The sequence below is a fragment of the Ptychodera flava genome, chromosome 12 (assembly GCF_041260155.1).
Source record: "Ptychodera flava strain L36383 chromosome 12, AS_Pfla_20210202, whole genome shotgun sequence".
Taxonomy (NCBI): domain Eukaryota; kingdom Metazoa; phylum Hemichordata; class Enteropneusta; family Ptychoderidae; genus Ptychodera; species Ptychodera flava.
The window spans coordinates 34536935-34556042 of NC_091939.1; the positions used below are offsets into that span (position 1 = coordinate 34536935).

The following is a 19108-nucleotide window of genomic DNA, read 5'->3' on the forward strand; positions in this document are numbered from 1 at the left end:
TCGATTCTCCTTTATGTACTGTCATAATTACATCACAAGTACATTACTCTCCCCGAACAGTGAGATCGCACAGCTACCATCAAAATATCGACACTCTCCTTACTTGCCAAGGTTGACTTGCATAATTCATTATGGTTGTCATGCAGAGGGTATAAATATGATTGTGTCATAGATTTGTCGATTGGTAAGTTGGCGAATTACTTGCTACTCTCGACAACCTGGATAAATGAAAATTAGCTTTAGCTGTACATCTAGTGATATGCGAGATGAGCTGTATAAATGAATGGCGAATGTTCAACTGACGTAATTCGTCCGTAGGGCTGCTAATGCTGACTTGCTTACTCTAAGACATTGATGACATGTATCCATTATGTTGCGTTTGGCTAACAACTTGCCTGGCTAACTTCATACTGTTACCCGATTCTCTGAAATACAGAAGTATAGTAGGCAGGTATAAGAAAAAGGACAGAGAAGATTGAAAATAAAAAAAATGTCTTTTGAAAAAACGATTAAACCTTGAGGAAAAGGAAGACAGTTTTATTAGTTAATAACTAAAACAACGGTGCGGCCTGAGGTATTGGCATGTTGGGAAAATGTACATTTTAGCTCCTTATTCGTCTAGCAAGTAGCCGATGTGGTACGAGAGCGCTTGTGTGTCTGTCTTTGAAAAGAACTTGAGTTCAACAACGGAATTCGGAAGCTATTTGTTATACTAGAGGTTGTTGCCAATGTGTATACATTTCACAACTCTTTGGATACGGCAGAGCTGGTAACTACTGTTCAAACGTTCGCCTGAGACACAGATTATTAGCACGAAAGCTGCTGAAGCAAGATCGATTAGTTAGATCATCACGAAGTTATGTGATAGATACGTAGTTGTGGTATCGATATATACACGTCCGTCACTCAAATGATGAGTGGCAGCATTGCTGACTTTACCTGAAAAAATAATTTTGTGGCTTTGCTGAATTACACGAACTTTGTCACTTACGGTCAATCGTGACGGGGGACGGTTGATGGTTGCATGCTAGCAAAATACGCCCATCCGTTCTGATTATTAGACCTGTCTTGTCTTGCTGTGTCGTTCGTGGTGAATGAAATTAAGGATACCTATTTTTCTCGAAAATTATTCCTGTTGCGACAACATGAACATGAGCTATTCGGTAGTATCACCTCTATGAAAGTGTAACGTCACAGCACTCGTATCCGTCTTATCTATAAGTATACACGAGAGTATGAGTACGAACCCGCGGAAATGCAACACATATGTTGTGGTGACCTTTCAGAACGGAAAGCAGCGGATAAACACAGTAAATGGCAGGATATTTACAGCGAGTTCCAAGTAGTCGGTCGGGCAACTCATATTTTTCTTCGCTTGATGTTATCGTATGTGCGAGTGATTAAGTTTATGTATTGAGAATGTAATCTGCAACAAATATGCCTCAGAAAATAAAGATATCACCATGCATGCAAAATGTCACTTGTTTGTCGAAGAAAATCAATGTGTAGAAAGATCTAAGTGTACTTTGTAACTATTGGGAGTATTAGACTGTTGGTATTAGGAGTACATTAACATATCAAATTTCCGGCCACTTCCGCCTTTGATTTGATGTACATAAGTAACAGAAAAGAACGATCCCTGGGTCAATACGTCACATTGAAGTGGTGTGTTGTCGATCTGATTAAAAATTTGCATGTTAACTTCAGAAAACTGGTAAATGGAAGACAAACAGACTTATGCAACCTGTCACAGGTTTTCATACAGTGAAACAGTACCATAACGTTTGCAAGATATAAAGACAGATGAATGAAACAAGAGAGAGCAGTCATTACAATTTAAGCGTGTACGGAATACTTGATTTGAATCATTGCATCAAAGTGAAGTGGACTTATCCAATATTAAAATAGGGATGCTTGGTAAACAAGACTTGTACCACACGTTAAAGGGGTCTAAAATAGACGAGGGGGCAAAACCATTAGTTGATACTGATGTATTGTATACACAGCTCACACAATTACATTTAAGGTAAGTGAATCAGCCTTGATAGAAGAGATGGGTGTCACTACACTCGCTACAATTCGATACGTAACGTAGCTGTATATACTTCCTATCCCTTCTAAATATTGCATCAGTCCATCTACCTTGAATTGTCTGCCTTACGCCTCTCTCAAATACTGGCTTATTTAACTGTGTTATTTCCCCTCTTTCATTTGTTGCGAACCCTTGCCCACGATAGTTTTCGCCCTATTACGCCAAAGACACTTCTGTAATACAGGGTGAGTTTCACTGTCCGTTGGTACAACACTGTGAATACACCCTACAATACTGGTGCAGTCTTCATCCCATTTACATTTGCCATCATCTCTGAGCATAAATGTGCCACACACATTTACAGCTCTGGTCCGGTTGTGTGGATAATGGGTCACACTTCGAAAAGATGCTGTACTCCATCAATAACGACATCAGCAATGGCAAGCAACCCTCAAAAGCAACATCAATCAACACTGGATGCGAACTGAAAATTCTCCTGTGTTTCAGCATATGTTGCAGCACAGTCCCTCCTCTGTGTAAAGGGACTGTGGTCGCAGTCACCATTGAATCGAAACTTCTCTGACATTATTTCATTTTAATTAAACTTGCCATATATGACCAGCTTACATGAAAATTAACAATACTTTTCAATATATTCATTTCTCATTACACGACCAGTCATTAAAGTTGGAGCAGCAATTTAAGAGACACATATATACACGCTAACAGACAGAAATTAGCACGAGCTCATGATGTGTAAACACGTGAGCTAAAATATACCAAATAATATTATGTCCTCGCACGATGTTTATATCGAAGGATTTTCTTATGTGATGATTAAATCACCGGAAATATATTTGCAGTGTTAATAGAGTTCTCTTTGTGCCACTTTCTATCAACTAATTGAGATAATCATATATAATCCTAAAATGTGTGAAAAGTTCATATGTCACTCTACAGTATTTCGGTTATAACATTAAAGACCACTGGGGATTTGAAAAGGAAGATCCTGAGTGCATACCGTCAGGTTCAAATTCATTGAAGTATTTATACTCAGTGATTTGCTGAACGACAGAGGTAAAGGCAAAGAATATGTTATCGAAGGTAACAAACTATAAGTATCAAAGAACTTCGAAGAATAGCGACTTTTGTTAAGAAGCGATTGTTTACATTCGACGCAGCATAATAAGTTTGCATTCTCAGTTCAAGAGTAGATCGGCCCACATCAGTTTTATTAATTTTTGAACAAATCTAGTATTAAACCGTTGATAAGGGTACCTACAACACGAACTAATTTGGGATAATTGGATAGTTAAGAGATGTCGGTTTAACTGCAAATGTAAGCTTATGTGCTTTTCTTTCAAGGTATATACACTTGTTTTTATGATTAATTTGTAATATTGCAACATTCAGCTATAGTGTACCTAACACTTTTGAGAAATTTGAAAAATGTGAAGAGCAATTATCCCAAATTAGTTTCAATCATGTTCTACGCGGTGACGAATAGAGGAAACTAAAAACCTGCGACTGCATTTTTTTTATTGAGGAACTGTACTTGTACTGCTGACGTTATGTTATGAGTTACCATGAACAGCGCCGCCATCGACAATAATGTGCGAGTCCTAAAACAAGATTCCCAGTTGACTGAGAGTTTGGCAACAACATTCAGTTGAAACTCCGCATTACTTAAATAGATGAAATTTTGTACCACATCACACTTTATGCTGAGGACCAACTTTACATATAACATCAACTGGTTGTAGTGTCGTCGACTATTGCATTGTATCTGCAGGTGTATTTTGTCATGTAAATCAATTTAATGTTGTACCAAATCGACTCAGACATTTTCCTATTGATTGTCATGTAAATATTCCGATGCTATAGACATCTCACAGGATAATAGCAGTGGTGTTTCTACAGGTTCCAAATATGTCAGATTTCACCTTTCAGAAGTGAACAACGAATCTTTTCAACATAATCTCAGCTCTCCATGTGTTCAAAATATTTTGGATGAGTCACTGAACGCCTTACCAAATATCAGCTGTGCTATTGCCAATCTGAACAAAGCTCTACAACTGGCTGGTTCAGACTTTCAAAAATTGGAAGAGTTAAAGATCAAACCAACCACCCTGGTTTGGAGAGCGTTGCCATTCAGCAAAACGTAATGCGTATGATAGTCTGAAAGCTTTTAGAAGAAATGGTTCAGAAGATTCATTGAATCAGTACAAGAATGCAAAGAAAACTTTCAAACAAACAGTAGAGACAGTAAGAAAAAATTCCAAGACAAAATTAGAGATGAGTTTCGAAACTCTGTACATGGAGATTCTAGTGAGTTTTGGTCTGTTTTGAAAAAAATTGTAACCCTTAAAGGTGGCACCTCCAATGAAATTACTTTACAGTCATGGTATGATTACTTTAAATCTTTGTACGTCGATTGTGATGTTGGTAATACCGGAGATAATGAATTTTTACGTTCTGTGGAAGACGAGTTAAATCGTTTCCAAATAGAAGGGATATGTGACTATGAACACGAGGGCAATGATGTATATATCACGGATATTTTAAATGCAAGAATTACAGAACAGGAAGTTTTGAATTCTTTGAAAAACCTTAAATTGGGTAAAGTCCCTGGTCTGATGGTCTCTCTCAAATGAATTTTATAGGTATTCTGCAAATGTCATTTTACCACTTTTAGTTGAAATTTTCAATTTTGTTTTTGATTCTGGGACATTTCCACAAGAATTGCCTGCTGCCATTATTATACCACTTTTTAAAAAAGGAAACAGGTCTGACGTTAATAATTACAGAGGAATTTCCCTTTTAAATGTACTGGGTAAGATCTTTACCTCTATCTTAAATGAGAGACTATCCAAGTGGTCAGATACTGTTAATATCATGTCGGATTGTCAGGCCGGTTTCAGAAAAAAACATAGCACTGCAGATAACATTTTCACACTCCATGCCATAATTCAGAAGTACCTATCTGTTAGAGGGGGAAATTTTATTTTCTTTTTGTTGATTTTCTAAAACGTTCGATAAGGTAAATCATTCCCTTTTAATGTATAAATTAATGAGTGTTGGAGTAAAGGGTAAAATGTACACTATTTTGTTTTCGATGTATGGTAGTGTTAAGGCATGCGTTAGATCTACTGACGTCATGTCTGATTACTTTCATTGTCCAACCGGTGTACGTCAAGGATGTATTCTCAGTCCTATTTTATTTAGCATTTTCATAGAAAAATTGAATACAATGTTATTAACGTCTGGACAGATGGGGATACAATTAACACAACATATGTACAACCTTTTTGCCCTACTTTATGCAGATGATATCGTCATTTTCGCCGATACAGTCATCCATCTTCAAAGTCTCATCTGTACAATTTTTGCTGAAAATGGCGGATGTAAGTGAATTTAGAGAAAACCAAAGTAATGGTTTTCCGAAAGGGTGGACACAGAGCTCGCGGCAAAACCTGGCATTTTGGCAGTACGTCCGTTAGCGTTGTTTCCTATTATAAATATCTGGGTTTGCTCATTCTTCCTAGAAACACATGGCCTAAAGCTGTACATACTTTAGCGTCACAAGCGAACAAAGCACTAACTGCACTGTCATTTTAACCTTTTTGACACAATGATTTTACCAATACTTTGTTATGGCTCAGAAATAAGGGGTTTCAATATTATGATGTGCTAGAGAAAGTCCACAGAAAGTGGTGTCGAAAATGTTTTGGTTTGCCAAACCATGCTTGTAATGAAGCAGAAACTGGAGAGTATAGTCGCCTCCCGGTCTTTTGCCATACTTTAAAGCGTTGTATTAGTTACTGGATTAAGCTTTTGGAAATGCCTTCAGATCGGCTTCCAAAACAGGCATACAAAATGTTTTACGATCTAGACATCATGGGTAGACATACTTGGGTGACATCTATTAAAACACATCTTATTTTCTCATGGTTTTTGGCTATGCATAGCTAGCTCAAGAAATCGGTAACAAATCTGTGTTTGTGTCAGACATGTTTCGACAATAGTGGAAAGCTAAAGTTATGGAAAAGCCAAAGTTGCGTGGCTATAGCCAATTCAAAACCCTACTTGAGCCAGAAAAATATTTTTCATTGGATTGCCATTGGAAAATTGTTCAGGTTTTTTGCTGTGCAGTCTCTTCCATTAGCTATAGAAACTAGAAGACGGCAAAATATTGACCTCACAGAGAGGGGGTCTGTACATTGTGTAATTTGGGTGATGTAGAAGACGAACACCATTTTCTGCTAATTTGCCATTTATGATAAGCTACGAAAGCAATATTTACCACGAGATTTGATAAATCAGCCTAATTTTCGTAAATTTATAAACCTTTTGAATTCGTCAAACCAAAAGATTTTACTCCAATTGTGTTATTTTGTTTTCAAAGCTTTCAATCTCAGAATGAAGACTGTTTGTACTACACAAGTTTAAGATTAATCACTCTTTCCGACACTTGTTTGTATGGTGTTTCTGTATGTTATATCTAAATTAAGTAATGTAACCCTTTTCATATGGGCCGGTGCCTTGGAATGCAAATAAATGTGCACAAACTGTTCATTGTGCACCAACAACTTCATATGTAATCAAAAATGGTTAAGTAATTTATTACGGAAGGCGATCATTCTTCACTTGATTTCCATTCGTTACTGTCGCTACGTTGAAACGTGTACTTGGTTCTTAAATATTTTTCGGGAACTGCCATCCTGCTATGATTTTAAATTTTACCTTTCCCTCCGCTTCCTCTCTTCCAAGGAAGTTTTACTCTCTCTGCTACAAAAGCTCACATTGCCCATTATTTATTATACGTTTTGCCCTCGGGATCGGCATATTCGCGAATAAAAGACCCATAATCCCTGCTCATCCTCCTCATTTTCTGCAGATATTTACAAATGCTGCCCTCAATGTTGGTAGTAGCAGGCCCTATACATCTAACTGGTAAGAAAGACGTAAACCGCGTGAGTTACAAATATGAAAACAATAGGCAACTTAGTGATAAAACAGCATGAAAGGCTCATTGATCACAATTAGGAACAGTTTACATGTGAGTTTAGCGAACCTAGTACCCGTCGTTTCATATATTGAAGTGACTCAATCGTTTAGTAATTTTGGCATCAGCGAATGTTGGCAAGCCGAAAAAAGATTGAAGTTGCCAATTAAATAAATCGATTCTTTGTTCGGTTCGATAATAAGTCATAACAACTTAGTCATTCAATTTAATAGAATTTAGTCAATTTTGATGGTTTGAAAATAAACAAAGACAGCGTCAATAACAACAACCGGGATACTAGTATTGTTTGGGCAGTAATCTATGGCATTTCCTATAACTGGCGCCACTGTGTTGCTAACAACAAAATTCCTACAGATTACTGAATCTGATCAGCGACACACCAGTTTTACCAAAGTGCTATCATTTATATTGTCTCATCGATAATTTAATGATCTGTCCACTTGAATGGCTAACATAAAAAACATACAATGATTGAGAAACGTTGGACATCAGCTTGTGTGACAATGAAATCTCATAGACAACAAAATCGTTGCGTTTAGACATAGACAGTCGAGAAAGTTTCTCATTCTATGGTTTAGATTTAGCTTATTTTAAACTTTGACTGTAGTATTTTTCTGTACATTTATTTCTTCGAGAACGTATTTTCTTGGTCTGATGTTTTTCCTGGGTTTGTCTGTCTGTATGTAATTGGCTACCCTTAGGATCTGTTGACAAGTACGATGTAAAATAACATTAAACTACCTCCGCAGTAACCGATCTTGTTGTCACACGAGCACGGCGTTTGACGTCAGTAAGTTTCTTTGACAAGAAATTCGAGCCCCACAAGTTTCTTCTTGGTAATCTTTGACTTAAAAAGCTAAAACGGGCACGACAAAGAATATAACCGGTAAACAACAACACGGAAAATCTTGAAAAAAAAACAACGATTGGCTTGTACAATGCATACGGCGAACTATTGTCCAATGAAATTCGGAAACAACAAAGGTGGACAATAAAAATAGTATTTTGATCCGGGATCACATTGCCGGGCAGTGTGTATCGTGAAGAAAAAGACAAAGGTAAAAACAGTCGTGCTCTGAGATTAACTTGCACGACATCCGGGAAGTATCAATACAGTTTTCGACGCGCAGTGCATTCTAAAATCAGACCGTAGATGTATGGACTTAACATGTAGCCACATCTTTCTTGTTATCGTTGGATACCAAGTTTTGTTATGTTACACATAGACCACACATTTTTGTCGTTTTGTCTTACACACAGATAAACTTCTGGAATGGCTTTGGCATGTTGCTGTTTGTGTTTGTGTTTGGAATTTTTTCCTCATTCTTTCACATATAAAAACAGATTAGATGTTTTAATTAATGTCAGAGAGAGCGTAAGTTTGACGCCTACCCATTGTTTTCAATTGAATTAAAAATCTGTGTAACATGTAGCTGTAACTGTCCGATTCAAGTAACTGCATAATCTTATTTAAGAGGAAATAATCCTTCATGATGATGTAAAAAGACTTGAGTTCAGGCGAACAGAGATTCGTGTTCTTCAGAATATTGTAGCTAGAAAGAAGCTGGCCCTCCCCGCGGCACAGTTGTAGTTAAAGAATGTTGACACACCCCACCCCCCTGCTTAATAACGTTCGAAACCTATAGCCGTCTAATTATGTCACCATACATACATAAACCCTTTTTCATCATAGTTATGAAATTCAATGATAGGAATGAAGTTTCAACTTTGCACAGAATACTATGTAACTATTGCGTTATTGTATTATTGGCGGAATATCATTATGTTATTTATGAAGGTGTCGGACACAGTTAAGTGTATTGAGACCTACAGATATCCCTATACTTGAAAGGTTCCAGTTCAGATATTCCACGGCTCATCATATAAACAAATGCCGAGGTCTATCTGTAACATTTGAATGATAAAACAGATAACTGAGAGTTTTAACACACCATAAGTCACTTACAGCCAGTATGCAATGCCGCATGAGTGACATCGCTGGAATTTTGTGCGAATGATTTGAACCCGGAAACTTCACAGGGTGAAGTTATACAAGACTTCGGTATTTTTCCACGTCCACAGATTCCCCCTATTAAAAATATCATCAAGTGTCGTGCAGGCTTGTACTAATGGCCAGGCAAGATTAAAAGAAAATTGTAAAGGTTGACTGTGTTAAACGCCGTACATGTGCTTTTCGCATAAACCTTGGATATCCAGGGTCCATTTTTGATGCAATAAATGCCATTGAAGGGGGGGTCAAGGTGAGTTCACTAACGTCCGCCAAAAAAAAGCTGCACGCAAGAGGCTTTTTGCAAGCGATTATCTTGCAAGCGTATGGGTAGTTTGTTTCCTGGTATCACTGACGGGCAGGGGGGTCAATTTTTCAGCATCAATTGGCGACAAAATGGGTATTTTCTTTCTCAGCGGTCCACTTGTAACACAGGCCAACGAACCGTCAGGGTATAGAATGTAGTTGTTTGTGGGAGTTTCGACAGGATGGGCAGAAGCATTCGGCAGAGAAAGGGCAGTCTGGAGCTTTTGCAAAGGGGAGAGGGCCATCGGATACTTTTCCCGTGGGGTTGTGGGGGAGGAGGACGAAACTAACGAGTAGGGAGAATTTTTTCAGTTGGTAGCAGGAAGGCAGCTTCGAAATACCTTTGGGTGGTTATTTACATGCAAATTCAACTCTTTCATGGGTAGAATGAATGCGTTGGCAGTGACTGGTAGCGTTTACAGTAATATGATCACAAAAACCACAAATGTACGCATATGTTTACAGGAAAATAAAAATTAAAAATGACACAGCGAAAGAAAACGAATGATATAGATTAGAAGAGATTACAACAACTGTTTGAGTTCATGATCTTAATTGACACATACCGGTTATCAAGTTCATAGCTACAAGTTTGGTGAGTCAGCCAAGTTTTACCCCTGCCACCATGCCGATCGTAAACACAGCTACATGCAACATATCTTGACAAGACTTCACGAGGCAATAACATTCCTACATGGACACTAAAATGTTCAGCATTCGAGTTTTTGTGGTACTCTTTATGGTTTATTTTCATTTACTCTATACTAACATACAAATGACACCGCTTTTGCATGACATTTATATTGACTTCTGAAGACCCAACGATGCAAAATTAAATAGTAGCGAATATGTTACACTGTAGCATGTAAACTGCAAATTTAATGTTTAGGCCGCCACTTCTCACCTCGATATTCTGATCTTTTTTGTTGTGTTTTGTGGGGGTTTTTTTGGGGGGGGCGCCTGGGAGGGGTTGGCTAACAATACGCTGTTGAACACCTATTACCTCTTCGTGGGAGCTATGGCGACTGTTAATTACCACGTCTATCTAAGACGGAGAAAATGTTCACGTCTCAGTTTTGGTTTTTAACCATAGACATGGATGATGGTCCTTTTGAATTATATCGGTAAATATTGGGTAATTTGTTTCTCTAGTTCAAAACTTTGCATGGTGACCCATAATTTTTAGTCTTGATGGGTAAGAGAATGGTTGAGGGTTTGACTGAGGAACGATTGAGCAAAAGTTTAAGTCTTCACTTTCGAGGCGCATACTACCTTTAAAAGTCAGATATGTTGTTCCCCCCTAATGAATAGCCCTACTTAAGAGAAAGATGAGAACCAAGAAATAGAAAATAATCTGAGAAATTCCGAACAACCGGATACGTACCGGATGTCATCCGGAAATATCCGTCTCACGGGATAAAGACCACGTGAATTACATGACCAGGGTTGTGCATAAATACCGCACCAGCTTACTGTGTGCGAACTTATTTGAGTGAACCCTGTTTGCAGAGAACGCGACGCGAGCTCGAATACAGTCCAGGTAAGTGTGTATTGCAAAGGAAAACATGATTTTAACCGTGTTGCTCTATTTTAGTTTATTTTCACATTTCTCGACCATGCAATTTTCCAAAACATTGGTCCAGTCGCGTTATGCACATTTAAATAATGACACACGAAAGGAAGGACAAGATCACGATTTGTTGCTCGCCCATGGGACGGTTCTCACGATGGTAATATTGATGATGCCCTAGCCGAGGGCGAGTTTATTATCAATATTACTGTCATAAGCACCAGCCCGCTGACAGGCTACAAATCGTGATCTTGCCCGAGCTATTATGTATAATTAATTGTAGTTCACCGAACAAACTTCCTTGTAGAAACCTATGCGTAGAAATCGTGGTAACAGCAGAACAATAGTCACCGGCAGAGAGTCGCCGTTGTAAACGGAAACATTTCCCGATCGCCATGCCTACAATTGCTTTAATATGATTTCTAAGAACGGACATAGCATAATAATCTTACGCACTCACACTTTAGTCACTATGTCGTCTAATATTAAACTGGAGTTACGTGTCAACTCATGCGCTCGGATCGTACGCGTGCTTTCTAGGCTACCACAGTGCACGACAATTGGGGGGGGGGGGGGGCTAGACCCCAATCACTTCCAAGCAATCAAAGCGTACGAGCGTTTTGTCAATTTCATAATTTTCATTTTCTCTCGCACTTTGGTTTCCAAAATTTCCTTTAGTTCATACGTTTCATCAACAAGGTGTTGGTCATGAGGAAATTCACTACTGTGTTCTGCATTGCCGTCATTCTGTGTCTTCTACTTGAAGATGGCGAAGGCATCTTTTGGTCACGTCGTCGACGTCGACGACGCTCGACCCCATCGTCTACGGTAAGTATATTTCTCCTCATCAAGTGACATCCCGATAAGCTTTATACACATAATGTCCACATCAGTTTTAAAGAACTAGCATACATCAGAATTCAATGTTGCCATTGTTCGTGTCGAAACTTCTTAGTCAGGCTATAGTTCCTCTAAACTGCCGCTTCTACTTAAGACGATTTACAATGTTTTTAATAGCTGCAAATACATGCTTCTGCATTGCAAATATTTTAGTGCTGTTGGTGATTTTCTTCTTGGGGCATGTGGAAATGGCCCGAATTCGTTTTGTCATCACTGGTTATATAAGTAAAATATTTATGTAACACGATTGGAACTAGTTTGGGATAATTGGATCTTCATATTTTTCAAATTTCTTAGTGTTAGGTGCTGTATAGTTGAATGTTGCAATATTACAAATATCTTATAAAAAGAAGTGTATAACGTAAAAAAAGTAGCAGATTGGCTTACATTTGCAGATCAAACAGACATTACTTCACAATCAAATTATCCCAAATTATTTGTAAAATCTAGACTCCAAGTCAACAGTATCAATGTAACTATAGTGGGAGATTTTGCTGGTTCGTAAAAATTAAAAAATAATTCACTCGCCGCCTATGTAGGTTTGCCAAAAAATCCGAGGAACAGAATGTTTTCCCTCTGGCCTCAGTTCGAAAAGGGTGGACTGTTCACATACTATGATACCTGCCCAGACAAGCTCACTCATTTGATGTTTGTTTTAGGAATGCTTCAAATTTGTGTTCGCGCTCACTACATGATTTAAGATCGTAATATATAGTGTCACACTGATTTATATTAATATAGTTATATAAACTATTAGGATCGTACTTTGCCCGAAACGAAGAAGTCCTCATGCGATCCTCCCCATCATTTCAAATCATGTTTCTAGTGATACTGTAGTGGTCGTTGCGTCAGTAAATTTTAATGTCTTTAACTTGATTGAATGTTTTGAATTACATTAGTATCAGTAACATTCACTTTTTCCATCGTCTATCTTACTGTAACACTTACTGATTGGAAGTCTCATTATAAAGAAGCATTAAGTTAAATGTGATAACAATGATAGTTAATCATCGAGATTTTCCAAAGCCAATATAATTCCAATGCAAACATAATTGATGGAGTGCATATTATGATAATGAATTTAAAGCCCCAGTATTTGTAACTTTTAACAATTTTTTCATATTTTTGATTAAAATGACATCCTCAGTATGTGAAAGTAGACCATAATTAATACTGAATCGCATGGTATGCATGCCCAGCCCGCCTCACGATTAACAGTAAAAGGAGTGAAAAATGACTTCTTGTCCGGACCAGAAGTCAGCTTTGTTGACACACGAAACGAAACGTAATCACACCACCGCGCATGCTCAACCACATCTACACAAGTTTTACTGTGGCGTCCGTAGAAACTATACGCTCTTCGAAAAGGTCTGGTCCATCGAAACTGGCGACTCAGCTAAAAACGCGCGAAAGTTGGGTGAAATACCGTAAAGATATAAATATGTAAGTGTTCACAGATTGTTCCGACTATAATGAGCCGTGCAAACAAACGTCTTGAACAGCTAAACTAACGACGGAGGCAGTCGATTGTAGGCTTCATGCGCCTGCACTGCATTGCACGTTTTGACCGATGGTACGGAGATCAAGTTGGGTGCTGAATGAATTGAGAGAGAAAAACATATATGAATAAAAATTCAACACTTCACCATTGTAATCATTGAACTAGTCGTTTCTTCCATTATGGAGTATAATGAAAATTTCGTTGAAAATAAATGACGGGACTGATTCTGCTCCGTCTACTCAAACGAAGTTTTGTGTACGGCCAGGCTACGCTGCATGCAACACAGCCTATCAACTTCGCATATTGTTGCCGTAATTGATAATGCTGAGAAAGGAAAAGTTATATCTTGAATGCAGTAAAAAAGTCTTACTTATTAAATTTAAAAGTATTTCCAAATAATATCGAACGTAACGGGTATCTAATCCTCACAAGGACTACAGTAGTACAATTATCGGCTAGCTGCGATCAGTGCGATGCGATGGAGCTCCAGGCATGGTAGAAGGTCGAACACAAGAGAGATCCCGGCCTCACTGCAAAGTCGTCCCCTGCGCACCCGCGCCCGGCCCGACAGCAAACTAACCTCTTGGTTTGATTCTGTTGTTTACATATTTTTGTATAAAATTCATGATACATATATCCGACTTTCACAACTGTACAATTTGCTTAGGACTGTGATTTTGGCTGTAGTCTACAGACGATCGGAGGGAGCTAAGGCAGGCCCCAAATTTGCATGGACAATGCCCGGGACAATTATACACGCAGATGAGAAAGTCATTCACATAAACCTAAATGAAGTGATCAATACAAAACTTTTAAACATCACTGGTTCTGAAAATTTATGATCAATGGTTCTGACCTATGGATTTTACACTGCGGCGCTGTTTTTTTGTGTTTGGCCGGCTGCTAGTCCTGTAAGGCTGTACTACATGGAGGTAGTAGACTGTACAAGTGCAGCGGGCCCGGGCCGAGATTGGTGTGGGGCCTGCAGCAAGGTAAAGTTGACAGCGTCCATTGCAGAATGCCCGCGTATTATCCTTTCGCGTTTGGGAGGAAATTTACCGCTGTATTCACAATGACTTTTTACCAGTATAAAAGCTCAAAAACTGATGCATCAAGAGCCAAGAGTCTGTAAATTTCTTAGCAGTAGGTCCATTGTTTTTTCTAAATTTTCCCTGAGATACAGCCGTGCGTATACTGGTCCCGATCGTTCTGACTCAGGCGTTCACAGCTGTTTAGGGAGCCGTCATTATTTACGACCTGGGGGTTGGAGTAATTACATTAGAAACTCCGAAATTTTGAGTCACACCCAGCCAACCATGATGACTTTGAGTAACCCCCTCTCTAACAGAAAGTTTGGCTTACCTGAGCCCATGTAACAATATGTAGATATAAAAGCTCACCTAATAACCAGTCTATGACCATATAGGCCTAATATTGTTAAATTTGGATGGATAGCATGTCATATGGTATGGTTAAATGTTCAAATGGTTGTTGAACACAAGTCAATTAAAATATACATTTCTATGATAATATAAAGGATGAATTCACAACAGTTCAGTTTTGTCCTAGATCCTGTGCACTTATAGTAATATCTGTCGAGAACATTTTTCCATGACCCAGCCTCTCCTTTCACCTCTGGTAACGACTGTAGAAAACTACTGTGTGACATCATCATCACCACTGTCGATCCTCATCTTTACTGTCACTGGTGCCATTGAGTACATGAACAACGATATCATTCTCATCGTCACTATCTTCTCTTTCATAATAAGTATTGCTAGTAGTAGCAGCTACTTGTAGCTTTTGCCTTGCTTCATCTAGTTGATGTTTATTTGTTCTGTTAAAATATTTATTTTCTTTTTATTTAATATGTATCAGAGTAAAATATACATTATCAATTAATCATTATGTCATTGAGGACAGAGTACGACGAAGAAAAAACATTTTGAGCACCCCCTTATTAGCTTTCAATTTTTGAATGACCCCCAGGTCGTAAATACTGACGGTTCCCTTACTTGCTGCCAAAGGCCATCGCGTTCACAGCATTCGACAGCCTACCATACATTGTCAAACTATGTTGCTTCGATTTCGCAGTCATCTTGCCGCTAAAGCAACAATCAGCTGAAATTTATTACTTCAAGTTACTCAATTTTGATAGCTATTTGCCTACAGAAGTGAGCTAAGTGTATATAGTGTCGTCTTGATTTTACATCGGTACCCGGAGTTCTGAGTAACCAACTGCAGGGTGCGCATCGGTGCACTGCCGACTGCAGTTTGAATAATCCGTAGCCTATATAACGCACACTGTACCAGAATAGAATGTCAGCCTCCTCTGCCAAAGTTCTGTATCCTGTGAAATACAGTAGCAGTACGTATTTGAACAGAGAAGAACAAAATAAAACCATTCGCAGGTCATTCAGCCGGCGACCATGGGCGATTACCCAGGCAGTGTGTCGTGGCATGGCAAGGCCCCAGGAATGTTGCAGGCTCGATGATGTCATCAGTATCGGCGTTCTAGGTCACGTGCAAAGCCTACAAGTTGTCAACAAACCCGCGCGGCAATCCAACTCGATCGGGCAATATTCAGCGTTTGTATGTCACTACAGGAGCACAAATTTGGCTTATTTCTTCACTGAACAACATTTCACGATGGATGTAAGAGAATAACATGTAATTTCGAACATAAAAAAAGGTTAAAAGTTACAAATACTGGGGCTTTAAAGATTTCGATGGGTTGGAGACAGTTCACTCGTTTCCCTTGTATTGCTTACACGTTGAACAATTTGTAACCAACACAGCTGTACATTTGTAAACAATACACTAGTTCATTCTTGGCCTGATGCCTTGTAGAAAATGAAACTTAATTTGTTATCATTTTAAATTGCAGATAAAATATACGAAATATTTAGCCCTGTTATCACGGATTACTTTGAATTGTCATCGCAAGAACGAAATGTTTTTTTGAAATCTGTAATATTTTGAGCACAGAAGCAGTTGCTCAATAGTTTAGCTCTTCATGAAGGTTACTTTAGTATATTTGGCTGATTCGTTCCTTAGATCTTAAATAGAAAACAGGAAACTTTAAACACTTAAACGAGTACCTTGTAAAATAAGAAGGCGTGATAAGAGAACTTTGCTGAAAAAGTTCAATTTATCGGAATTAAGTGATGTGGTAAAAGTTACCCAAAACTACAAAATGTAAGTTAGGCCTGCCTTTGGTATGTTCCCTAAAATATATTGTAATTATAATAATAAGTCTCTAATTATGTATGGCATCTAAGAAATATTTGACCGGATATGAAAATAGACCAAGTAGCCTAATGTGTTAAAACACAGACAAATAGAGGACAGACTAGCAACGCAGTATGCGTTTTGTTTCATGGTCGTCTCGGTAGAATATCGCCTTTTCATATTACAATGAGCTTCACAGGTGTAAGACTTTTTGGAGACTTTGTTTGTGGTTGATAATTGCACGATATTATGCGAAAAGTACACGAGGTGGCATCGCGCTGCCAGTCGAGCAGCAACCATACTTACTTTGTGAGCTCTGAGGGCAGAAACACTGCTTCACGCCAGTCAAAACATAACACGCCAGCAGTTTACTAAACACGTCCTTCCATAACCAACTTGTAAAAGACGATATGACTGACTGTAAACCATTGAGTAAAACCAGACAGTATCGATAAAAGACTTCAAATTTGGTTCAAATACATTCATTATAGCCTATATTCATAAAAATGTGAGGGGAAATTTTAAAATGGTAAAAACTCACCTTCCCGAAGCTCAAAACTTTTTCCTCTTTTCGCCAGCACGCCACACGACAACAGCAACTCGAACTTTGCCGAACTTCGCTTAAAAAGTGGCGAAAATCCGGAAACATACCGAAGGGTGCATGGTAGGCACTCTTCGGAAAAGAGAGGCGAGAGTTACCTGAGGCGAGACATACATGGCGGCATTACGTAACGGCTTCACACCTTGAACAATACCCGTTGCCAGTCTGTCCCTCTATTTGTCTGTGGTTAAAAAGATCGTTGACAAATAATCCATTCTTTGTTATGATTCATTTTCTTTAGTGTGGAAATTGTAATGGTCTGGTATCAAAGGCAACTTCTCCCGGCGGCACCCGCACTTTCGGCAGCTGTTCCAATTGTGGATACGGATGCAGGGACTGCAGAATGTACTCATGTAATGGAATGGACCTCTATGGGTGCAGGACAAGCTGCTCGTCTGTACAATACTGTCCCTGAAAACTGACCTTCGGATGATGAAGCATGGAGATGATGATCAGGTGATAGCATGCGATACACGTTGTTGTAATTTGAGATATTGATCTTCTTATGCATCTGATTTCAAATTTGAAAGATGTCACTATCATTCTGTGGTTGAATAAAGTTCCTGACATATAATTCAGAAAAGTGGCCTCTTGTTGGCAAACGCAAATATTTCATCATGTCAGTTGTTTGTACTTGGGCCTCAGCCCAAGTACATTTGTTTTCATTCCGTGGGAAAAAACTCTGTAAGGTATAACCATTTCTGGCTGAAACCAGGGAGGGCAAAATGTCTTGGCTTCATCTTTCTTGGCATAATAAATGGCGTAATGATTTAACTGAATGGAAGTGCTGCTCTCAGCCAGTCTTGAATAAGTGAGATGTGAATATTAATGCTTCTCTATCTGAGTTTTTGCCACAAAATCTTCTGAATATAATCAAAATGTGCATCGAAATGTAACAATTAATGCACCTCCGTTTCCTAGGCGATAGCACGACCCTTGCTACACCCACTGGACGAGCCAAAGTGGGAGGGGTAATTTCGGTTTGGTCGAACAAGAGGGCTCGAGACCAGAATTTAACATTTAAACTTGAAACATGTTTAATCGCTGACAAGATGTGGACTAGTGTCAATCAAAGTAAAAGTGTAAAAGGAAAGGTTTTATATTCCGGATACAATGAAAAACATTACGACTGGAAACTGTACCCCCAGTTGAGAATAGTTATGCCCACAGCGATGGAGAATACTTATCCTTGAGCTGAGAAAAACGAGACCATCATTTCGAAATAGAGCTGCAGATTCGAGAAGCTCGTTCAAAATAGCTAGGTACACCCCATAAAGGGGTGGTTTCGAGTTTTGAGGGCAAATTTCGCCTCCTTCATATAGAAATCGTACGTTTGTTTTTCCAGGAGAACACACCATTTGACACAAAATTTGCATGTAAAGGGGTCGCCAGTAAGCACATGGCCAAATCTGGCATAAGAAACAATATGAAATGTTGGGTAAAGCCAGTCCAAAATAAACTGATTTGAACTTTTGTGTTTTGTAATTTATACCACTGCAGTAACATTACCTTCTTTTGACAACATCACACAATGTAATACGTTTTGAAACTGAATACTCCGACGTATTCTGTGTCTCCTTTGCTAAAAAATACGGTATGCCGATTACCAAATAAGGAGATGATGACGTCAAGACAGATTTGTGGTGCGTTTGGTCCTGGATGGTGCATGAAGTTTTGTCAAGGTAGCTTGTGTATTTATTTCCTAAATGGGAGAGATTAGGGTCGATCTAAACGAAGGCCGAAGAATGTTATGATACTCTAAGCGAGCTGAACTCTAACGCAAATGGTTGGATAATTTGGAGGATGTCTAGAATGATCTCGTCTCATTAAGATTATTTGGCGGTCAGTATTGAATTTCAACTGCGTACTCGGAAAGTTTGCGAAATGAGTATTCCGTCGAACGGTCAACGAACGATATTTTAGAAATCTGGAG

At 38.7% G+C, this 19108-nt stretch overlaps 1 long non-coding RNA gene across 1 annotated transcript; it reads left to right on the forward strand.

Annotated features, from left to right (window-relative positions):
* The first annotated feature begins 10777 nt into the window (after window positions 1-10777).
* Window positions 10778-17758, forward strand: LOC139145729 (uncharacterized). Its single transcript, XR_011554999.1, has 3 exons — window positions 10778-10912; window positions 11621-11770; window positions 17417-17758. It is a non-coding gene; the product is annotated as an uncharacterized lncRNA (long non-coding RNA).
* Window positions 17759-19108: the final 1350 nt, after the last annotated feature.